We start from the raw sequence: 25,315 nt of genomic DNA, 5'->3' as shown, positions 1-25,315 counted from the left end.
CATATATTTTCAGTGCTAATCCTGCAAACATTTTATACACATACTAAAATACGTAGCTCAGTAAATGTTGAGATCTTGTACACATTATTAAGCATATCTAAAGGTCTAACCTTATCTTTCAACTTTTTGGGTTAAAATAGTTACAATGAGAAAACATGAACATGTTGTGATGATGACGACATTGGAAGTTATTTATGTTTAAATGAGTATCAACAGAATTGATCAAGGGTCCTCTAAATGGAGCTCCATAAATTGGATACTGCCCATGCCATCTTTTCAACATTGCCCACAATTTGCTGCTAACAAGAAAAAGAAGTAGGCTCCAAATTGCATTAATTGCAAAAGTTGTCTGAATGTTCCAAAGTCGCTTTAATATGAATGAGAACTAGATCTGTAAAGTATTGCTTATGACACTTTCTGAAGAGAGAAAACAGTAACTGGTGGGAGGGCACCCTAATTAAATCTCAAATATAAGAGAAAAAAAGAAAAAATTTCATCACAGAGGCAGAGCATAGCCTTGGATTGTACAAATTACTCTTTCTTTTTTTTGGGTGGTGGGGGCAGTTGCTAAAGAAAATATAATAATTATGGGAAAATAGTAATGTTCAGTTAACCTAGCAGTGCCTGATCTAATTCCCAATTAATTTCCCCTGCTAAAAAGAAAAAAAAAACCTGAAGAGCTAAAAATAACTCCTTGGCACTCTATTTTCAGTGCTTCAGCTATTGATTCCTACATCCTCTAATATCTCCCTTTTGCCCTTGTGGACCCTACACTTATTATGTGACAGTCTACTAAAAATCAGTGAGGCAGAGAAATTCTTCTTATTCCTTTGTCATGCAATGCCCTCGCACGCTATCCCATGAGCTCTGTATACCTTTTGTTAAGTTCCTTACATAGGCCCACAAGGAAAACTACAGCCCAGTCTGTGGTTTCATTTTGAAAAAGCAATCCAAAGTAAAGAGGAACAGAAGAATTGCATTCAATGCTCCAAGCTGGCAAAAAGCCTGTCTTTGCAGCTGTCCAAATCATCAGCTGCCTGAAATATTTTAGTGCCAATCAGCCAATCTCTTTGTAGGCAAGCTTTAAAAAGAAAGAAACTGGCAGCAGGAGGAAGGCATGAAAAATGCCTATGCAACAAGTCACGAAACAAAAATTGGCATATTCCCTGCGTGTAGTGCAATGGAAAATAAGACTCAGAGGCAACTCCAGCTCTGCTTTTATGTTATATGGGAGAGAAGAAGAATTAAGCGTTTTGACTTAGACTCACAGAGAAAAAAGATTTTTCAAACTTGAAACCCAAGGGGGAGATTACCAATTAAGAATGAAAAACACAGCCAGTGAAATGTGCCCTCCCTGTCAGTTCTTGCTGCCAGCAGTGTAGCACAACAGTTACGTCAGCCAGAATTTCTTACCACATTCCTAGCAAGCTCCAGGAGCCGTAGCATGTCCACGCAAGCCCTCTTGCAGATGATGCAGACCTTGCTCTCCCAGGGGTGGCACAGCTGTGCTTGGTCTCGAAGATACTGTGCAGATCTGGAGCCCAAACCCCTGCCTGGCATTGCTCCATCCAACTATGTCCAAGCCGTAATTTTACGCTGCTCTCTTTTCATCCTATGTTGGGAGTGCTGCTGTTTTTTAAGTGATGACTATATGTTTTTATGTGGCTGTTTTTTTCCAGGGTGAAGTCTCTGATAACAGCTGAAGGTGGCTGTTACAAACCTGGGGTGCAGCTTGCAGGGGGACTGAGCATGTAATTCTCTTGTCTTTTTATACTCTCCACAGTAAAACATCTCAGCTGAAACAGGGAAGGAACCCTTAAGTGAAGATAAAACCCCAAATACCAGGGTGTGGTTCAGATTAGGTTATCTGTTCAGTGTAACAATCCTGCTTCTGCATGGTGTCATAATCAGAAAGGAGCTAATGAGGATTGATACATGTATTTTTAATACACCATGGCTTTCACTACTATTTTAAGTGTAGTAGGCCAGAGTAATAGGGGTGACTTTCATTTAACAGTGTAAAAAGCACAGCTTCTTAGAAATATAAACAAATCAGAAAATACCACTGCACATCTTTCATAATTATAAACATTAAGATCAGTCAATGTTGTTATACAACAAATTTTTAATAGTAGCCTCAGTAGCATAAATAAGGTTAATCTAAAGCCTACTGTATATAAAATGCAGCTGCAAGTGCAGTTAGCCTAGGCTAGACTCATCCTTACATTGCTTTGGAAGTAACATTCTGGAATGAAGGCTCTTGAAAAAAACCTAAAATCAATGCTTTTCAGCTCACTGGGAAATGCTTAAAATGCATGTTTTAGTTCTGGTCTAAAAGATTTAGGGAGTATCTTCTGATGGGGAAAAATAGCCTATAGAGAAAACAAAATGCGTTAATTCTTCAGTTTAGACAATTGCAAAGGTTCAGACATGAGAGTGAGTTTTATTATTTTAATCTTCACTTCAGTTAGGACAGAAATGCCACTCAGGTTGTATTTGAATTGCTGAGTTTTGCTTTGATTTCCGAGTCATTCCTAAAACCAGTCCAGATTGCCCTCTTGATTTTATAACTCTCACTGGACAAATAATTTTGGAGACTAGTGCTAAATGGCTTCCAACATGTTCATCTGTAAGGCCCCTAACCTGAATGTATCCCAAGCCAAAAATGGCATGGGATTTTACCTTAAGAGATCTCAAAGGCATTAAGTTCTCATTCTCTTGAATGAGGGACTGTGGTGACTAGCATTTCAGAGGTTGCACTCAGAGGCAATCTATGTTTATAGTCCAGATATAAAACCAAAATACACAACACTGTCCAATTCCCACTGTTTTCAAAACAGTCACTGTTGTCCTAGAAATCCATTAGCCCTCTGAGAAAGAATGAGGAATTAACTGATTTGAAAATTAAATCATCTTACTACTAATAAAGGTACTATTTTTACAGACAGGTCATGAAGAAGTTGGATTAAAAAAGCACATAGTATCAAGAAATATCGGTGTTGCATGTTCACAAACAAAAGCATTTTCTTTTAGACATAATCTCTGTTACATATTTTATACATAAGATGTAATACATATTTTCAATATCACCACCTTTTCCCTTCTGTAAGAGGAAAGCTTTCATACATTCAGACATTCTATTTTAAAGAAGCTGAGTGACCTTGCACAATGTTTTAAACTTTCAGGAAATCAGGCATTTGATAAAGTAACATTTGTGTGATTTGTTTCTGTACTTGTTGGCAGACTTACTCTTCTCACAAGCTTTGCAAGAAATCTGCCCCCCACCATGAAATAATAGACTCATTTTTTGAGGAAGTGGATTTAGTGTTTCAGTAGGGCACACTTAGAAATGGTCTTCTGTTCCTATTAGAATTTTTGTTGCATGAGGTTTTCTTGTTCTGTGTTTGATTTATCATTTCTGACTTTTTCCATTTGTGATAGAGATCCACAAACATGCCAGGAAAATGATTTTCACCCAATAAGCTCTTTATTTTATGATCCCCATTGTAAGAAGTGTATGTGGTCATGCCCCAAATTGTATCTGTTCTCTGATTTACGCGTCTGAGAACTTTACAAATGGAGGTGAACGCTTCTGATGACCATAGCAGATCTGTACTGTTTTGCTATAGCATGTTCATGCATGAGAATGAGCATGTGAATTCTTAAGATTACCTGAAAAAGCAAAAATATATACCCACAAGACTGACAAGGGCTGAAATGAAGAGGGATATATTAAAAAACTACTGTACAAAACTGTGGGCATACCTGGCATATTGGGGGGTGTATATATGCCTGTGTTCATGTATATCTGTACAAACCCATACTTTTCTGCTCATGCTTTTCATTGTCCGAATGATAATCTTCATTCTGAAACATCACTGCAGTAGTGCCTTAGTGTTAATGAATTCTGTCAAAGGCCATCGTCTAGATGTAAGAGAAAAATCACTGTCTTCATTCCTTATAACATCTGTTAGTAGACTCTCCATAGTAGTATCTTCTTAGGTGGTAATATTTCATACCACTGGAGAAACTAAGCACTCCATGCCTTTGATTGCACCTTAATTGGTAAGTATATCCTGCTTGCCTAGCATGTTAACATAGTTTTGTTATTTACATTATTTTTTCCTTTTATCTGCTGTTCAGTACTTCGCTGTTTCGAAGACCGTTGTCTTCCTTCTTTCTTGAACAATGGCTGCCTCAGTGATTCATGAGGCACTGTGCACATGGCTTGTTGATTTGACTGTAGGTTTTGGTTATCTTGAATACTATATACATATTACCCATTCTGGGACTAAGCATATTTGAAGAAGAGATTTAATTATACCTTCCTTTCCTTTCATCCTATCAGTTTATTACTTTATCTTGTTTTTGAAGAATGTAACAATTTCCACAAAGAATTTAATGATAGGATGAACTATATCAGACAGATGGCTTCAAATTACAGTTATCAAAATTCTGGCCTAACAATCTGCTCTTTAATAATTAAGCATTGAAGAGCTCTTACTTTTAAGCTTCCTTTAGAAATGCCATTTCTCTGCCATGCATGCAACTGGAGGAAGGAATAACAAATTAAATAATTTTTTAGCTAGTGTTTTCTGCTCTTACTAGGGCACAGGAACACCTTTCTAGCCAATGTCTTGCAACTGCAGGAATCCTCTTTACATTCCATTACAAAGATGCCTGAAACAGCTGAATTACTCTAAGTCAGATAATTCCCTAAAAAGTACAAATATTACCCAAAAAATACACACACATGTATTTTTGTGAGAAATTTTGTAAAACTATTAGATTTGTATGGCAGAGAAAGTTTTTGTCTTCAACTAGTGTAAAATTCACTGAGACAGTGTAAAGTCAATACATCTAACTTACACCTGCCAGGGACCTGACCTCATGCCAGATATCCTCTCGGCAGAGTTTGAAAACTGCATGTTTTCTAGAAAGCCTGACTCCAGTGGAAACATTTCATCAGTGGAAACCTACCAAAGACCACAATCAACTTATATCTCCACTTCCGCACAGCCTTGTCGTATGGATGACACAGAATCTATCCCGTGATTTCACCTTACAATTGTTGTTGTGCTATTGCTGCTGAAATTACTGCAGTCTTGCAGCTTCTATGTTACACGCTTGCTCTGCTGTCTGCTGATTTTCCTCTTTCTTAGTTATCCTGATTTTTATATGTAGGTATATACCTACACATATATACACCCACACAAATATATAATAAGCATATACACACACATATATGTATATCATATATATATATATATACATATGTATACACACCCCAAACCAATAGTTCAGACCTAACCATAAGGTCTCAATTTTTCTGATCAAATGTTGAAATTTCATGGTAAATATGTATTTATTTTAATTATGATTTTGTTTTAAGTCATTTTGTATCCAGTCTGCACTTTGAAGTGTGGCCTGAACAGACCCACCCACCCCTTGCCATGGTTTTAGCAGGTATTATAGTACTTTCATGTCAAAATCATACACTACTCCTTTGGCCCAAACCTCCATGATCTTGGAAGCGTAATTTCTGTGGGTATCTTCTTTTAGGAACCATTTAGACACTGATCTTGCGCTTTGGTCTCTAATCAGGCAGAAGCACTGGAAATGAATGGAGTGCAGGTTAATTAACACTGATTTGCAAGGACTTTAGAGAGCATTTGAAGATGAAGCCTTGATTCCTGAATATCACTTACTTTTTAGTCATTTGTCTTTCTGTTTCTAAGAAAATCTGTGTTTTTGCTTATTTTTCCAAAACATTCTCAAAAATACTTATGTTTTTGAAAAGGATGGATGCAATGCATCTTGGGAAAATGTTCAAAATACCAGTCAAAATATGAAAATCGCTGAAGGTGCTCAGGAGTATGTTTGACCACAGCTCCTCTGCAGTTCTCCACATCTGGGCCATGAAAGAACAGCACAAGGACCCACTTCAGACTACTGGGAATAGAAAGGAGGAGTCTCGTATTGTGCTTTAAACGTTAGGAACATTAGATAAGCACCTGTAACCCAGAAGCTAATGCAGGGGAAAGCAGATATGCAAAATGGCGTGGCCAGTCTATTTTTCATACTTTTACAAATCTGTAAACCAAACATTAATATTTTTAAGTATGTACTTTCCGTGGAATTCTCTTTGCTCTTTTAACTGTGTTTACTTTTAAGATGCAATTTTCCTAGTTTCCCAAAATGCATAATTAGTTTCTAAAACAAGAAACATAGCTCCATTTGTTTATCTAAGGGTCTAGAAAAAGCTCCCGAAGAGTTGTTCTTGAATAAAAGAATACAGATGCTAAGTGCAATTAGAAAGAGGAAAATAACTGAATATTTATCTTCTTACCTGAGAGACTGAATCATATTAAAACCTTTCACGCTTCCTTGCAGACATACTTTTCTACAGAAGGACAATAGGCTAGCTCCCTCACAGCTACTTTAATCTGTAATATCAATAATATATGTCACAACGTTTCATGCCTTGCAAAGCCTACAAGCATGGTAAATTTAACTTAATGAGTCTGCTATTTTCATTTTCTTGAATTAGCAAAATATGCTTACATTAGATGAACGGAGTTACTGACACAGAAAGTGAAAGTGAATTGGAGATCTCATGTAGTCCGGGAGGCAAGGGTTTCCAGCATCCCCACTGTCTACATGCCGGAGTCCTCTGGAGTAATACCTGTAGCATCTCCCCTTTCTCCTTATGATGCTTTATGTACTAAGCCAATATTTGCTTATAAATTTAATGTTGTTTACAGTTTGTTTTTTTTTTTAGGGGACTTCCCCTGACCAAATGTAGATGTCAGAGTAAATATCAACTTGTGAGCTCTTTATGCTAAACTCCATTTGCCAAGAAACCAGACAGGTAGGTAGTCATCTGATCTTAGACAACTGCCTTTCAAGACAAGATGATTCATATTGCAGAAATACCTGTTTCTCTCTACTGACTATAAAAATCAAGAAAACTAGCTCAAATGAAGATATTTAAACTGCAGGCATTTTTACATGTCTACAGTTGATGTTCACCAAAGTAAATTTAGTATGTTTATTTCGTTGGATAAACTTGACCCTTCAAACCTACTGATGTCCAGTGGAACAGGGATGCAGAGAGAATGATTAGCACACAGCTTATGTCCTCACCTGTTTAATGACAATCTGAATGAGGGAAACACATGTAAAACCATGGGTTAAGATCTGATGTACTTTGTACTGTACTGGAACGCAGAAACTTTTGACTAATCTAATACACAGGAGTTCTGGTGGTAGAGTGCCCAAGAAATTCCCAGCTCTCAACCAGATGTGTAGTGACCATGTCATAGGAGAAAGCTGTTGTTTCATGATATAACAAACACACTTCATCAGTGTGTGAAAGAACAAATAATCCAGGGCAGTCTGTTTCTTCCCGATCACTTAGGAGATTTAAAAGCTACATAACAGGGAAAGGCAGGCGACATTTATTCTGCGGGTTTGACTTAGTGTGTGGGCCATGGGTTCTCCATCCCTTTCACAGAAATTACCTTCAGGGAACCTCTCAGAAAGACAATGTACTATTGTAGAACAAAACCTTTTCTTACTTCAAATTCACAAAAAAAGCCATAGCTGATTGTTATGTTTCAGTCTAAAAATTCCTTATAATTAGAAAATATTCAGAAAAAAATTGGTTAACTATTGTTTTCCTCTTTCTTTAATCTCACTTTTGCATTTTCTCATTGTTGGTGGTAAAAGGTAGAGGAGATAAAGGAAGGAACATAAAGTAGTGGAGATAAAAGAAGAAAAGAGGAGATAAAACCTAAATCTTTTGAACTATCCTTAAAAAAAGACTACCTTCCTCTGTTCTTTTTTAAAGCTTCTAAATAAACATTTAATTTTTTAGAATTTATTTTACAGAATGACAAAATCACAGAATAGCTGACATGGGAAGGGACCCCTGCCCCAATTCCCCTGCTAAAAGCAGGATCAACAAGAGCAGGCTGCTCAGGACATCATCCAGTCCAGTTTTGAGTATCTCCAAGAACGTAGACTCCACAGCCTCTCTGGGCAACCTGTTTCAGTGTTTGACTAGCCTCACAGTAAAAGTTTTCTCTTATGTTTAAATGCAATGTTTTGTATTTCATTTTGCGCCCTTTGCCTCTTATCCATTCATCAGATACCACTGAGAAGAGTCTGGCTCTATCTTCTTCGCTCTCCCCCATCAAGCATTTATACACACTGATAAGCTCTGCCTCGAGCTTCCTCTTCTCTAGACTCTCTCAGCCTCTCCTCATATGAGAGATGCTACAATCCCTCAATCATCTTTGTGGCCTACCTTTTCATGGCAGGAGAATGGCCAGCTTTGCCCGTAATCCCCCACATGCCCAAAATCCCCACATGCCCAAAATCTAAAGTCTTGTCAGTACTGGAAATTTGGTGCTAGAGACCTGTATATCTGTCAGCACCCTTTCGGAGTCATCTAGAGAACAGCAAAAGCCATGCTGACTGATTTTAGTCCTAGCTGATTTAGTATTAGCTGATTTCAAAAAGTTACTTGCATAATAATGTCTTTAAATGAAGTGGCATGACAGCGGCATGACTTTAGTCACTTTGCTTTGTCTCCAAAGCTGCTGTGGAGCTGAAAGGAGGGCAAATATGCCTCAGTTATATGCCACTTTTCCTCTTTGACTGGAAGCTCTAAGGCACCATGACGAGAAATAGCTTCTTTTCCTCCTAGACTAGAGCTAGTATCTGCATTCGTTCACAGTACTCAGTCTCAGAGCAAGAGATAAAAGAACCTGAGCAGGAGTTTAACATTGTGGTTCCCTTACTTAACACAGTCCCAAGCTTCCCTATAAATTACAGTGTCATAAGGTAACCGAGCTTCTGTCCCACACCAGGTTCTCCCCATTTGGCTGATCTCAGAGCTGAGTCCTTGGGTTAGGTTAGTACACTGCACAAAGAAAGCATGAACAAATCAATGCCTTGGTTGGATACTAGCTGAAGAGCTAGGAGCAAAGTCTTGCTAGCCCACCAAGCTGAGGCTGTATGCAGGTAAAGGCCAGTAGGATTTTAGTGTGAGCCTTTCCAGCTCTTCTGATCTTATTGCAAACACAAAGCCATCAAGACTGCAGTAGAACTCAATTCTCCCTCAGTTTAAGAAAGATGTTCTATTTTCAGTTGCATAGATTATAGTTAATGAGGTACCGTGGCGAAAATATCGTAACTGACAATAATATTAATCATTGCAGACCAAGTGCTTTTTACTAAAGTAGTTGTCTTAAAGTCAAGAGGTAGCAAGTGATTGAAATATCAAGCCTGTAATTTGCTGAAAAAGAGCAATGCAGCTACTCTGTCTCGTGCAGTGTTTGTTACTGGCTTTCCTTTTCTCTGAATTTCAGCCTACAGTCCTTGAAAAGCTTAACTTGCTCAGTGTGCATTGATTTATTCAAGGAATCGACTATGTGGTCAATCAAATAACCCCGAAGTAATTAATTAGAACGTGTTTAGCTCATTGATTTGTTATTATATGATGCTAACTTCTGAAGCTAATGAAGGAAAATGTCCCAATAACTCTTTTTGTCAGAAAAACTGGAGTGGAGGCTCCAGCTTCAAAGAGGTTTCTTTCTAATCAAGCTGTGCAGAAGTAGTACAATATTTAATCTTTTTTTCTAAATGCAACTGTTTACACATCAAATTTTTAATCTTTAAAAGTCTAGAAATTTTAAAACATTAATTTTAACTATAGTGATTATATTGGGGTACTTTTAAATATTTAAGCCTCTGGGCTAAACTTGGATTTCAATCTGAACTTGGACAACGGCGATTAAAAAAAAAATCCTTACTTTTGAAATAAAAGCTGAGACTGTCATATAAATATATCATTCTGGGCATTAGGAAGATTACTGTAGTATTGAGGAAGGTGTCTTTCCTTGGGAAGAGGACTATGGTTTCTAGAGAATCTAAGCCTATTCAATGTTATGGTTTGACAAGATGGCTCAAACATATAACTCAGCTAGCATGAAAGGGCACAATGATGCAAATAAATGAACATTTCCCAAAGTCAGCTACTGGAAAAAATAAGGTCTCTGCCCAGACAACAGAGAGAAGTCAGAGAGGTAACCCAAACCTGCAGACCTGCAAGGAAAGGAAAGCTGTTGAAGCAAAACCTGGTGCCTCACTAAGAGACAATAAAGGCTGTATCCTGTGCTGCAGCACCCTTGTAATTGGCATAAGATTCTGTCTGTGAGAAAAAAAAAACACTTTTGTCAATCTACCTCTGCAGGTACATTTACTCAACCAAACCCTAAGTGTGAAACAGAGCTCAGGAATTTCTATCACAAATTAGTCCCCCTAATTTAGTCAGCAGTATCAGGTATGTAAGAGGAAGGCACAAAGATTTTTGGCTGTCACCAATTTAAGGAGTAAATAGCATCAACAGGGAGTCTACTCTTAATAATAGGTAGGAATGGGCATATATGTTAAATGTTTTCCTTGCAAATTTTTCCCCACCATGACAACGTAAACACTGGTGCCTTTTTAGCCATAGAAATGTCTATCCCAGTTCTAATTTCTGTTGCACTGTAGAAAACATTATGGCAAGTTAACTTTTTAAATCTTTTTGCCAATTGTCAAAGTACTTTTCAAATATGGCTGATTGCTTTGCATTCTTTTTGAATATGCCTCTGTTCTCATACTCTGAAAATAATTTACAACAAAATAAGGAACATTGGATAAAATCACAGAATCACAGAACAGTTGAAGTTAGATGAGACCTCTGGCAATCATCTGGTCCAGCCCCCTGCTCCAGCACAGTCAGCTAGAGGAGGCTGCCAAGGAACATGTCCAGACAGCTTTTGAATATCTCCAAAGATGGAGACTCCACAACCTCGCTGTGCAACCTGTGCCAGTGTTCGGTCACCCTCACAATGAAAGTGTTTTCTTATGCTCAGATGGAATTTCCTGTATTTCAGTTTGTTGCCGCTCATCCTGTCAATGGGCACCACTGAGAAGAGTCTGGCTCCTCTTCTTTACACCCTCCCTTCAGATATTTATACACAGTTATAAGATCCTCTCCAAGCCTTCTTTTCCCCGGGCTAAACAATCCCTGCTCTCTCAGTCTCTCCTTAAATGAGAGATGCTCCAATCCGTTAATCATCTTTGTGGCCCTTCACACGACCAGATGTGATCTCATCAGTGCTGAGTTAAGGGGAAAGATCATCTCCCTCAACCCGCTGGCAATACGCTTCGTAATGCAACCCAGGATACCATTGTCCTTTGTTGTGAGGGCACACTGCTGGCTCAAAATGCACTTACTAATTCATATATTCTGTTACTTACCTTTAAATTCAAAAATCAAAGGGAAAAATCATTGTACATTCAGCCAAGGCCATATTTTACCTATAGCTGCAGAAAATTTGCATACCTACAAACTTGTTACTTTCCTAATTCTGTCGGAGGCTTTAAGTTGAGATATTATTACTCCTCCAAAGCACAACTTCTAGATGCAAACTTATAGGTTAAGCTAGGCTATATCATTTCATACGTGTGACATCTCTCCAGCAAAAACTCTCAATACGACAGCTATGTCTTGACACAGAGAATTAAAGACAGTATAGACAATACCCCACTGAGGTGATCAGTGATCCTCAAATATTTTCAGCAATCTTTTCTAGGCTTCAAAGACTAATATTTTGCTTGCTTTTCTCATCACTGTGCATGTCAGCAGGTGTTTTCATTGTGATGTCTATAGTGACCCAGAGGTCTTTTTCCAGAGAGGCAACAGTCTGAATACTTGAACATATGGGAGAAAGCAGTGTAAGCTGGTATTGTAAACTCATAACAGCAGCAGAAAAGAATGAGTGGTCTGAGTTCTATTCCATGCAGAATCAGTTTCCAGACAAAGATCACAGTCAACGTATTTGTACAGTATCTCAAAGTATGCAATACAGCCTGGAAAGAGTAGTGTCAATTTGTAGATACTGTTAATTACTCCAGTTCCACTAATCACAATGGAAACTTTTTTGTAGAATATTAAAAATCAATTTGAAAAGTAATTACTTCACTAAAATTAGTAATTATGTGCTATAGCCATCTCAATCTTCTTTAAAATGAAGAACGACAAGCAGCTTTTCTCATTCATTATTCCTTATGAATTAAAATAGTGAGACTCTCCTATTTAATCTTAAAACAAGGATGGATAGCTACAGTAGACATTCCTGAGCCAAACAGGTAGAAGGGTTTGGGTACTCAAAGGATACGCTAGCAGTCTGCCACAGAAACCAGGACTGAGCTCTATAGCTGCTGACTTTAACAAAACATGGGTGGAAGATCCTTAACCTGTGAAGACATACTCCCAGTAAGAAGACATAACCCTAGCGATTCCACTTTTCATCTGGACACATGAGAAAATAAGAAGGACAATTCATTGTACGTATTCTGTGAATGCTGAGGAGGCAAAAGTTTTTAAATTCAATGTATGGCTTGTTAAACTGATTGCAAAGACAGACTTCCTGGGATAAAAGACCAGGGCAACGGCAAGGAAAGAACCTATGTCTGCAGTAACTCATTTCAATACTTTAGCTATTTGTGCAAACACAACTTTGTTTGCAGATAGCTGCACATGTATTTTTAGCACTATTTTTAATAGGATTTACATGTGCAGTCCTACCTGGTGTGTCAGACGTCTTAAATGACTTCTTCTATGATCTTCAGAGCCATCCTGTACTACTTACCTATGTAACAGAGAGTAATCTGCCACATCAGATAATGGAATTGGGACTCTTCAGCTGAGAAGGTTTTGAGAGACTTATTTGAGTATGATAAATTCTCTCTTGCCCCATGTCACACAGAGCAGGCTTGAACACTGTAGGTCCTGTAGCATCAGCAGAAATTTCTGAGTTGCTGTCATCTGGGTCACTGTAGGGATGGGAAGGCATCACAGGTCCAAAGAGGGCATGAAGAGCAGGAGGGGATTCTGGGTCACATGCAGAAGATGAAGGGCCAGGGAAGGGTATGGCGGATCCTGTATCATTTTCAGGAGTGGAGGTGATATGGGAGGGCAGGTTCCACATCACTTGCTGGAGAGGTGGAAAACATTGCAGGGCACGGGCTGAAAGGCTTCCAATCTCATGCTCAAAGAGGGATATCCTAACAGCACTTTCGCTTGTAAGTACAAGAAACACTTGTGCATTCAGCACTCTGGACTGAAAATACGCTTACACAAATTTGCAGGTATTTTCACAAAAGAAGGTCAACTAAAGGCCTCACTAAATGTCTCCCTTTCAGTTAAACAGCCACAGCCTTCCCACTTACCGTCTCGTTCACTTCAGCGAGCTTCTGGATGTTATTACATTGGCCTGCATTTTAGCAGGAAGGAGTTAAACACGCTTATTTGCGTATTCTTCCTACTCCTTCATTCTACATTTAGATAGTCTCTTAGTGCATGCTGACTGACATTTTTTCCCACACTTTGTCTTGGTTGTCTTACACCTTGAATAATGAAAGGGTGAGAGATAAAGGAAAGTTGTCAGAACACCAGTAAATTAGGATCTGTAAAAGTGAGCTGGTTAAATATTCAACATAAGCAATCATTGGAGCACCTGAAAAGCCTGAGAAACAGCAGCAAAAGTTAGCTGTTTCATAATTCCTTGAGTTCCCTATCAGAAGTGAGCAAAATGTCCATCGTTGTAATTGAGTCAGAGTGCAGGGCACTTTGAATGGCTCATTGGTGCCCTCGGCACCTTCTGTTTCCATGACATGGTAATGCCACGACTGGCTGTCAGCACAGAGTGCTGAACACATTTTCTATTTCTAATCATGGGCCAAACTTTCAGCTGCTGCTTCTGCAGCAGAAGGTGACAAACAAGTACTCAGCAGCACAGAGTGAGCAGAGAAGAAGAGATGGGACCTGGATGGGTAAGAGAAAAGGTGAAGATGGGCAGTTCTACTTACGCCACCTCATCCGCTACCAGATGTTGAATCAAGCATAGGTTCAGTGCAGGTGAACTCTCCACCTCCAGCAGTAGGGGAGGAACATAGGGAAAGACTCTGAATCTGGGGCTGCTGCCTCTTGATTGCCATCTCTTGGCAAGGCCATGATCAAGTTCTGATCTTTCTCGTAGCAAGTCCATATTTTTTTTTCTATCTACCATGGACATGAAATACAGTCTCTATAACAATCTGTTATATACTTGAAGAGTATTATTGTCTAAGTTCTCCTATTTCCCTTTTTCTGTCCCTCTTTTCCTTTAATTTATATTAGCCTACACCTTTCTTGAAGTGTGATGTCAAAAACTGGATATAGTCTTCCAGATGGTGTCTTGCCAGTGAACAGCACAGGAGCTATTTTACATGTCTTATCTGTATTCCAATCAAGCATTACTAGTTTGAATAGTTTAATCTAACTTTATAATGTAGCTATCTACACCTGGCCTGAGCCTTCTCAACATCCTTTAAAGTGAATGTCTCAATTTTCAGGTGTGAAATCTGAGTATTTTACTCATATTCTTTAGAAGAGGTGAGCTGCACCTCAAAAGTACCTGTTTATATTGGTTGATCATAAAGAGCTCATGGGACAATCAGCTAAAGTATAGGCACTCACCTGCAGTGTGCATGACTGCTTTTGGTTAGATAAATGCCATCTTTTATCAGCCAGCTATTTTGTAGTTCTGGGTGTTGGAGAATATAGGATTGGAAACAATTACTTGGATCATTGAGTCCTGTCCCCTGCAGTCATGGACAACCAGGCTATATATATCTAACTCAGAATCAACTTCACACACTAGAGTACACTGCAAGTCACAGAACACTTCCAAATACTCACTCAACCTGTAGTGAAAGACCCAAATCTCAACTGTAATGTGCCTCCAGAAAAGAAGAAGGATGAAGCATCCTATAGTCCTGGCAGGGCACATTAATAACAACTACCCTGAACGGCCCCAAGCAGCATACTAGACCAGACACCACACAGGAGGGCCCACGTTTGCTACCAAACTGACAAAGAATTTAAATTTCCTGCCAACCCCCAAACTGGTAGTTGTTTTAGTCTGGCATGGATGAACACAGCACCCCAATCAGATACTTGGGGGAAATCCAGTACACACAGTGCATTCTGCCATTTATCTATAGTTAAGAATTGCTTCAGGAAAAGGTAATCCCCATATCCTGAAACTACAAATTGTGCATGAGTGGATTAAAAAAAAACACTCTTCTTGATCTTTTCCTACATTTGTCACCTCCTGAAACCCTGCGCCATACACACGTTCACTAACAGCAAGAACAGCCCTACTGTGCGGCTCTAATTGTTACTGTCCTCTGTTGTTACCACAAAGAAGTGAGTGTAAGGTCTGAAAGCTGTAGATCACTCAGAGTGGCTCTGTCAATAAGGAGGACCACTCCTGCATTTATTCACATACAGACACACTGTTGATTTTCTAGAGATGTTAAAGAGTGCAGCATACTTGTTTGCAGTGTAACAAATACCTACTTTTTTGCAATGGATTGCAGGTAAATCCTAAATACTAACAGAAGAAACATTGCATTGTTAGTATTTTTGGATGAAATCATGACATTTTATATACCCTTAAGGAAGAGTATTGTTTGTTACCCTGACTGATTTAATTTCTCACATCAGTACACATCTTGAAGTCAAACCTTCTCACTCTCTCTTTCAATCTACTGAGAGTACTGGATCTGCTTTTCTTCCTGTATGTGCTTCCAGTATGTTGTTTGCTTTAGACCTTTTTTTTTTAATGGATAGTCACATAGTCACCATCACTGGTCTCATTTAATTTGGTTTCTGCATTTCATGAAAACAGAAATCACACAGTTAATTTTGCAGTGATAGGAGAAAGTGAAAGCCAAAATGGCAGAGGTTGCATGAAAGTGGTGAGGAGGTACAACACTGTGGTAAATCAGCAGGTACAAATTTGAATGGAATCTCACTCTCTAGCACCTTAAAGACAATAAAGACCTAAGGCAGCTGAAGTTTCAGGCTAAGTTAAAAGTTAAAATTCTCAAACCATCACTTATATGAAGATGTCCAATGCATACTGTTTGTACCCAAAGAAAAAGAAAGGACCAAATTTAGAGGCATGAAAAAAAACTGCAGAAATGAAAGCCTCCCATCTCAAGGTGAAAATTAAATTACTTACTTTAGGAGGAAAGTTATGAGCTTACATGGGTCTGATTTTGAAATTTTGTGTGTGTGATAAACTATAGGAATGACGAAAGATGCAGCTGAACTGCAAGCAGTAGGCTTTATAGATCTTAGGATATCAGAATGCCTGGCCCCAGCCTGTTTCAGCAGTTTCTGAAACAGTATGGACTGTGGTTTTCATCCACATTCATGAACACACAGAGCTTTCCTTGCACTGACATGTCCAAAGTTGTGATGGCTAAGGAGTATAATTTGCATCAGATTTAAGAGATCTCTCTGTTGAGCTCAATTATTAGAAAGCAGAAGCTATAAAATGGCAAAAAAATCATCTAAGTCAGAAATTCTGAATGCTCATCATCATCATAAAGCATTGCTAAGATTGAAACACAATTGAACTTAACTTCACACTAACATATGAGGAAAGCTGGAAATGACGTGCTTGGAGACTTTAGATCATGTGCCAGTCTTTCAACCTAATTTGGTTCAAGCATATTTTCCACTAATACTTACATGTTTGCTTTTTTGGAGGGAAAATCTGGCTTAGCTTTCTATATTAACACATTCTTTTATTCCCAAGTGATGCATGCTAAATAATTTCTGTTATTAGAAGGCATTCAAATTTCCATTCTAGAAAAGTATACAGGAGACATTTAAAACAGAGAGATGTTTCCACTTCAAATATAGAAAGAAAATCAGAAAAAAAATCTGTATATAGTGGTAGGAGAAGAGCATCAGAGCAAACAAACTTTGTCAGATGAAAGTGGCTAGCTGCCTAGCTTCCTCATGTTCTTTTTTAGGTTCTTGCTGAGACATACTTGAATTTCAAATTGTTTTTTAAGCTGGTGAATAGCAGGTGCTGCCTCACCAGCTCATAACAAGTAGAGAGGTCCAACTCCATGGAGTCATTTTTCCCTGCTTCTGGATGTCTTTTGTGCTTGTGGAGACAAAGCAGCGGACCTAGAAATTAGAAATTTTAATTGAAAGTACACACACAAGGCAATTTTGTCACTCTCTTTTGAACGCAGAGAAAGCAGGATGTTATTAATTTCATATACTGTGGGACATATTGTGATATATTATGAAATACATATATATATATATATAAATAAGATTTGAAACCAGGCTATATATCAAAAATATCAAAATCAAACCTTTACCACTATTTTTATTTACATACACAGATTCTTAGTATATGTACTACATTAGCCTATTTAAGGGAAATGCTAAGGGTAGCAAGCTGAGAGAGAACACTCCAGGCCCTTTTTCTGTACAACTTCTTTCTGAGGATAAATCATAGGACACAAGAAATTAAAGGGTCTTCATTAAAAGACACTCTTTTTCTTGCACTTCCCAAACCATACCTTGTTTTCTGTTTTTTTGCATGGGTTTAAGGACTTTGCAAAACTAAGCTTTTGCCCGTACTTGCAGATCTGAAAGGCAAGCAATGCATTCCGCCTGTGAAAGGAAACGTGCAGTAAAATTGCCATGTACTTCCCAAAGTGAGAACATTAGCATTGTAACAAAGACAAGTCACACTGAGTACAGTAGTTAGCAGAGACGGAGAAAGATCAGAGAGAGTATAAAGGCTATGCTTAAACTGTGAAACCTGCAAGCGTTCTCAGCTCGTGTCAAAATCAGCGTCCTGACTCTGCTGGAGATGGTCTACATGTTCTCCCATGCCATGGTTTCCATGGGAAGGAAATCTGGGCATGTATGCTGGAAGAAATACACAGCTGACTGGATTGCCAGTCTAGGAGATCAGGGGAACCACAACGTTTTAAGGAGAGGATCTCTTGTGCTTAGCAGAGCTGGGATTTGAAATCCTGTCTTGCCTATTCCCAGTCAAATATAAGAGAGAAACTGAATAACACAAATCACCTGATTGAAAACTTTACTTTTATCTCCTGCAAATTGAAAGCAGATATAATATTCTCCCATATTAAATAAACTTATTTTATATAAACTTCTTTTAAATAATCATATTTAAATAAACTATTTAAATAAATTTACAATTGATGTAGGCATAACAACAAAACTCATCAAATGGAACCCTTTTTTCTGAAAAGCAGCAGACTAACTCTCATGTGGTGTGATTCAGTGCTAATCCATTGATTTCAGAGAGGCTGTGTTGATTTACTGCAGTTGAGGATCTCATCCAACATTTACAAATTCCACTTTAAATGAATTGTCATAGAGACTGCAGTATTTCAAACATTTGGTGTGTGTGTGACCTGATTGCACAGCCTATTGAGCGGGGGATTTATGTATTCTCATTACTGAGGAGTTATCTAGAATTCTTTATGGATGCATTTGTGTTGGATGATGCATAATTATCAGTGGCTAAAAATGACTGAAAAGCTACCCTGAAAAAGTCAATGCAAATTTGGATAGACAAGTTATTCTATGTTCTGCCCAATTCCAACTGTTATATAATAGGAACACAAAGTCGTCCCCCTCAGGCAGGTGGAGAGATAGCCTATTTTGATAGCTCTCACCAAGCATCTAAAAGCCACGGGAAAATGCGATATTGTATTGGAGGCATCAAGAGGACAGAACGAGAGGAGTTCTTTGTTCTGCCACGTGCACAAGTGGCATTATCACGAGAAGGAATCAGTGCTCACAGGTTTTGTGGCAAAATTTGTTTCATTATCTCTATCTGGAAGGGCTTTCATCTGGCAGTTCTGGCACTTTGCATCCATTTGTGATCCCTTCTCAAAAGACCACCATGGTATTGCAGTGGGATAGGTAGGTATCCCCTGCCTGGGGAAAAAGGTGGCTAAAACCTGCATATTTTGTAAAGGATTGTCAGTTTTACAGCCTCGTCTGTCTTTGATTTTCCTCTTTAGAGTGAAAAGTAAAACAATCCCTGAAACTCAGTAAATTTGTTCACCCTCGCATAGTAAGACCAATTAAGTTGGGCTGTTGGGCAAACAGACCATGACCAAATTCATGTCTTGGAAAATTTTGTTTGCCTTATCTGGCAGCCCCTCCAAGGACAGGTGCATTTTGTTTGAACTCTAATAGAGAATGAAATATATCCATTTTCCTAGCTACACATATGTACCACCTACACCGTCTACTTAGTCTCCTTGTTGCTGGTTGGCCAGTTATTTGCAGGTGTCATGGGAGAACTGGATGAACAAGGGAAGAGTGACCTTGTGAACAGCTTCTAGAAAACCACTCCCTGCATACAGGCCGGTGTGAAAGAATGTGGAAAGTTAGTAGTCTGTCAACCAAAATGACTGCATCTTTTCTTCTGCTTCTGGATACACGTTTTCTAAGTATGTCAGCTGTTACAGTCTCATCTAGCAGATGACTTTTCTCCTTCTTTTAGTTTCATAATCCTTTAAAACACTGTTCATTAGTCAGTCATTCTTTCATAGCAAAACTCAGTAAGGGAAAGATTGCTTAAATCCCCCTGTCTGTTAAAAGATAGTTAATTTAAACTGTTTCCTATAGAGGAAATGATTGAGAAGATGTGTTTTGCATCTTGGTGGGGTTTTTTTTCCTTCTGGGCATGCGGCAAGGCAGATTCAGTAAACAGATCTAACCATGTGTAATGAGAATCATTCCAGTGCTTTAGGTTCATTAGTCTCACAGTATGAACTTTAATAAAAATGAATTTGACTAGATTGATACAATTACAGCAACTGGGGATACAAATTGTGTACACATACATGTTTATAAAAAGGGAGATTATTTTAAAAGCGTGTTTGGATAAATGAAGAGAATAATGTGTATGGCTGGGTACGTGTCAGTCACTATAATTCTTAGCTCACAGAAACGAAACTTTCAATCACTGGGCCCAAGGGTCACTTCACTCTCCAATTATGCCAAATTATTGACAATCCACTTTCAAGAGCTGTGATCAAAGAAAGGTCTAGACTTCATGCACAGGCACAAAGGTAGTTCATTGATCTCAGAGGGGACTATTCACCCATTTTAAATGTATGCACATGGGCAGGTAAGCTGATGAATTGATGCCAAAAGCCTTGCATAATCCAGTGAACTTGGCTTCTTTACACATTTATTTTTCATTATGGCTAATGGTGATGTAAAGCTCTCAATGGCATTATGCACCTGGGCTTGGGACGTGCAACTGTGGCACACTGCATGTATAACTGAAAGATAAAAAGGATCTACAAGCTAGAGCACAGGGCAACCAGATGAAATTACCCTGTCTGTTTGTCAGGTTTGCATAACAAAGGTGTCATTTACACACAGGTCTTTTCAGTCATTCCTGCTTGCCTAAATACCATGTATACTTTTTTTTTTTTTTTTTTAAACCTGACTTCCTTTCTATAGTGGAAGGGATGCATCAGCCTTGAAGCACCGCAACACTACGCCGTGCCTACAATGTGACATTGTAGGATCAAATCTGACTATGAACCCTTGCTATTAATAAAACACAGAAGATCTGCTGGATAGCGTTGCTTAGTGAACTCTCTACATCACCATGCTGTCTAGTCTCAGCTTCATTGCTGTTTTGTTTTCTCTCTTCTCCCATCCCCCAGTTAGTTACCACATAAGTGTGAAATTATAAAAGGTACTTCGCTATTAAGGCAGGATTAAAGATTTTGCTTTTTGTAATTATTTGGTTCCCTACTTTCTACATCTCCCTGTAGTCACTAATGTTAGCACAAGTACCATATATAGAAAGGGCTCATAATACTGCTAGGCCAAATTTCCACATATTTTCTACATCTGAAGATCATTTTGGATGACCTTTCACTGTTTTGCAAGCTCACTCTCTCTCTCTCTGCTGCTGCTTAAAGCCGCTACCTTAAAATGACATTTAACTGCTGCTGGGAACTAATTTTAATACAAAAAAAAAGCCTGATCAGCACCTTCTGCGAGAACTTGACAGTGCTGTTGATTAGAAACTGACTCCAAGCAGAAGCATAACAATTCTCTTTTGATTGTCTTTAAAAGGAAGGAAAAAGTAAACAACAGGCTTAGTGAAAAGAGAATCAGCTGAGAGGACCTGACCACTTGGAAAGGTAAAATACCAAAAAAAGCTTCTATTTGAAAAAAAAAAAAAAAAGTAATTTCTTCTGCAATTACACTTCAAAATGAGACCAACAAGATGATTAATGTTCACTGTAACAGAGAGGTATGTGGGGTATCATATCTCTATTAACTTGTGCATATTTGGAAACACAGTATTGCACAGAGACAATCTGTGCTCAGCTCATGCTTATCTTGCCAAAGGTAAGTGTGTCAAGACATGAAATTTTGAGAATTGCAGTGAAGAGCAGCTTAGAAATAACGTCTAATTAGAAACACATACACCACCACAGCATTTCAGTTTAAAGATGGTACAAATGTCTAAGTACCAAAATGCTGTCCTGCCTTTTAAGAAGCTCCCTTCCCATGGTAATGCCAGTTCTTTCAGCAGGCAAAATACATTCTAGCCCAATAAAATTAAAGTACCTGTCTACTTTAAGTTACACAACATGCTTGAGACATAAAAGACAAAGTATTAGATTTAGACTTTGTGAATGACCTGGAGTACAAGTTAGAAGTAATTTAGATGATAAACGGCGCAGTTACTCAACACTGAATATCACCAGTAATCATTTTAAAAATCTCTCCACTTCTCTGCACAATTTTACAATTGGCAGTATTTGCTTCTTCCCATAATTCAAATTCCTCTGGGAAATGCTGTCTTTACAGAAGGCAATGATTAGCAACATTGTTAAAGTAGGCCTGAAGTTCAGAAGGAGAGAGAAGCTAAGAAAAATGAGAATGTAAAATGGGAGTCGTGCACACAGCCAACAAGAGGCTAAAACAAGTGTCTGTTAAATGTGGACAAATACACCAAGTGCCTTCGTTTTATGTTCTGAGGCTTGCTGACACGTAAGTTAAGCAGTCAGAGTATTAACATGCAAACATCTGTCACTTCTGTTTCTGTTTGCAGGAAACATTTTGCGCTCTGAATTTGAAAAGGTTAGCCTCTTATCCCTGTGCTTGTAGGGAGAGACGGATGGAAGTTCTCACTCACTGAAACGGGACTATGTCAAAGACAATGCAATTTTCCACCGTTCAGTTTACAGCTCTACACTGCAGGTAAATCCTGATGATTTGCCTCAACTCGCTATTCCAAAGTAGATCTTTCAGCTGTGTCAGATTGCATAATCTGTGCTGCACTGCATCTGGTACAGGCTGCTTGCAGATAAATCTGTCAGCTGGAAGCTCCCCATTGGCAGCTTAGGGAGCTCTGCTTGTCGGCCTTCTGCTCCTCAGCGCGTGCAGAAACTCACTTCAGAGTATTCGGCTAGCAGAGATGTAGGGCCAGTGCCTTGCATGCATCACAGCAGAGCAGAGGCAGGAGCAGAATCTATCCTTACCTCCCCATTTCAACTTGCCAGGTTCCTGCTCTTCTGCAGCAGAACAACCCTCTGCTCTTTTTCCTTCTTCATCTTTTTGCCTAAAACCTGTCTTCTCTCAAAGCAGTGCTTTTCATTAGCCTCCAAAAGCTGCCTGCCTCCTAATTGACAGGTGTTAGTCAATAAGCAGGGAAAGCCCAGGTGGGCATAACTGGGAGGGAAGTGAGCTTGCTTTGTTGTAGGCAGAGCAGACAGCTTTTACAGCCATCCATGCACGGCTATAAAGGGCAAAGCTATAGGATAATTGGGGTTTGTTGCACATTGTAGTCATAAGTATTCTAAATTCTCTTGGTTGTTTTTTCACCAGGTCAAGAAAAAACACTTTCCAAAGCTTTGTTTCCATCACATTCATGCAAGGCTTTACTATGCAGATATATAATCTGTACTGCTATAACGGGTAATGGTGCCCTAAACTGCCAATAGGGGCTTGGATGGGTTTGGCTTGGTATACAAAAGCCTGCACATAAACATACTGAGCACATAAACTGAGCAACACCACATTCATACAACAATCCAGAGCCTTTGAAAGTGTATGCTTTGTATGCTTTATATTTTTCTTTTTAACATACAGGTCACTGTCATCTCTATCGGACTTTACTCTCAATTTTTTTGTTTTGTTCTGTTCTGTTCCCTCTCCTCCCCACGCTCAGCTCCTGGCAATTTTGCTAGTTCAGTAGTTTTGCAATTTATTTTCTGGTGAGAAAGCATGGATTCGTAAGTATGGGCCAGAAATGAATTAGATAGCAATAATACAACAGCTATCGACATGCTTTTCCCTGAGAGAAACCTGGACAAGGAGACAGACAGATAGAAGGACAATTAGCAAAAGGCACCCACACAGCCCAAGGAAGGCCACACAGAGAAGCATTTTAATGGAATGAACAGACAAGACTCTCCAGAAAAACTGAAGAAAAACAACCCCAGTCAAACATGAACGAAGACAACATTTCTCTGTATCCTCTGGCAACTACAAGCCCATTCAGAGATCACTTTAAAAAAAGTATTACCTGCTCAGTTCATGGAAAATGATAATGGTCATATGCTCTGCTATGCTTGCTGCTGGTTACTATAATAGTGAACCTACTGAGAAGCAGCTTTCAAAAAGCTAGCCAAGCTAACCATGTCCTTTCTGTTCGTTTGCTCACCCTTAGGTAATTCTTTTTCCCCAAACTTTGCTCACCTTATTTCAATCTTTCTTGCTTCAGGCATCTGGGAAGCTGGAGCTTTTCTATACAGCTGACGTGAAGTCACTCACCTCTGAAGAAGGCTCCTCAGATGGATTTGGGTCAGCCCACTGGAACCTGGGGAACTGTTACCCTTTTTCTGCCCTAGGAGAACATTTACGAATATGTTTAAGTTTGATATGACATTATTTAACAGCAGATATACTTCACCTAATAAACTGTGTTTGCAGAAGAAAGGGGTGCCCCTGCGCGTGTAGCCGTGCAATGCAACAACGTCCTAATTTGTCAGGGGCCAAAACAGAGATGAGTCCTGAGTTCTGTTGAACTTGCTGAAACAGCAAGCTGTGGAGCGTCTTTGCCTTGTGTCTGGCTCTCATGTGGTAGCCACCTACTGCATGGGACTAGACACAGTAAAATCTCTTGCCTACAGTAGTCAATGTATAATGAGCAGAAGGTAAACAAAAAAGTGACTTCATGTCAGCCTTTGGTAAAACCGCTACTGTTGTCAGTCCTCTAGGGCAAAGACAGTTCCTTTGCTATTTAGGGATACAGGAAGGAAAGGGGCATCATGAACAGATGAAATTTCATCTTTATAATTTAACTGTTACCATCTGCTCATCATTTCTTAGTTGCAGAAACCAGTATGAGCTCATTATGGTACCCTTATACTGATTATAGGAATAGTGAGTCACATTAATTCCAGGTGCATCTTCACTGGTTGGTGGGTTCACACCAAGAATGAATTTGGCTGACAGCATATTGGGAAAGCTGGCAGTTCTCTCTCATTACATATAGAAAGCCTGGTTCTGCAGGGAAAGAAGTAAAACAATTGAAAGCTATGGATTTTCTATCCTTTTCAGGCTTAAGTGGTACAATATAGTGCCTTTTCCTACATTTATTTTGTTAGGATGTCTTTTCTGGTTTCTCCTAGGAACTGAATGAAGATTGAATGCAGATCTTTTCTTTTGAATGATTGACAGAATGTAAGGTTAGACAAGTCTATTTAGAGACAGCCATAACCACAGCATAAGGGATCTTGGAAAATATACAGACCTTATAGTGGTGCATACCTCCCTTTCCCCTGAGTACCTTTCTATTCTAGTCATTGCTGACAGAATAAAGAACTATCAAAATAACAAAGTTCAGAATAAACCTCTGGAAATTCTTATGAAGCATGAAAATACTGTGCTTCAAAATCCTGGATGGAGGAGAGTACAATACACGTGCAGGGAGATGTTTGGAGGAAAAAAATAAAAGAAAGTAAACCCTACCATTAAAACAAAGAGAGCTATAAGAAACACTTTGTATGAACATTTGGGAAAATGTGACACAGAGGCAGGGCAAATATCCTGAAATTTTAATCTCAGATAATTCTCTTCTTAACTCAGGAAATGGCTCCACAAACTTATAGCTAGGTTCTTTAGGTCACATACAATTTTTCAAAATACTTCTGCAATGGATCCCCAGTTCTGATGACAGCATCTTTGGAGAAAAAAGGATAGATATAAAGAAGTCATAAGTAATATCATCTAACATACAGAAATTAAATTATTTTGAATTTTTAAAATGCTCTTACGTTATGCATCAACAAGTTAACTGTAATTTAA

At 38.8% G+C, this 25,315-nt stretch overlaps 1 long non-coding RNA gene across 2 annotated transcripts in view; it reads right to left on the bottom strand.

Annotated features, from left to right (window-relative positions):
• LOC104144199 (uncharacterized) overlaps positions 1-25,315 on the bottom strand; it is a 71,609-nt gene that overhangs the window by 31,765 nt on the left and 14,529 nt on the right. Inside the window, exons 2-4 of one of the 2 annotated variants that reach the window (XR_011134769.1) lie at positions 23,705-23,852; positions 17,001-17,092; positions 1,414-1,796 (exon numbers count right to left, since the gene is read on the bottom strand). This is a non-coding gene — a long non-coding RNA (uncharacterized lncRNA). Of the gene's footprint in view, positions 1-1,413; positions 12,034-17,000; positions 17,093-23,704; positions 23,853-25,315 lie in introns of those variants that run through there. The other variant, XR_694074.2, reaches the window with a different exon arrangement.

The sequence above is a fragment of the Struthio camelus genome, chromosome 1 (assembly GCF_040807025.1).
Source record: "Struthio camelus isolate bStrCam1 chromosome 1, bStrCam1.hap1, whole genome shotgun sequence".
In the NCBI taxonomy this organism is placed as follows: domain Eukaryota; kingdom Metazoa; phylum Chordata; class Aves; order Struthioniformes; family Struthionidae; genus Struthio; species Struthio camelus.
This window is presented reverse-complemented; position numbering and strand designations above follow the sequence as displayed.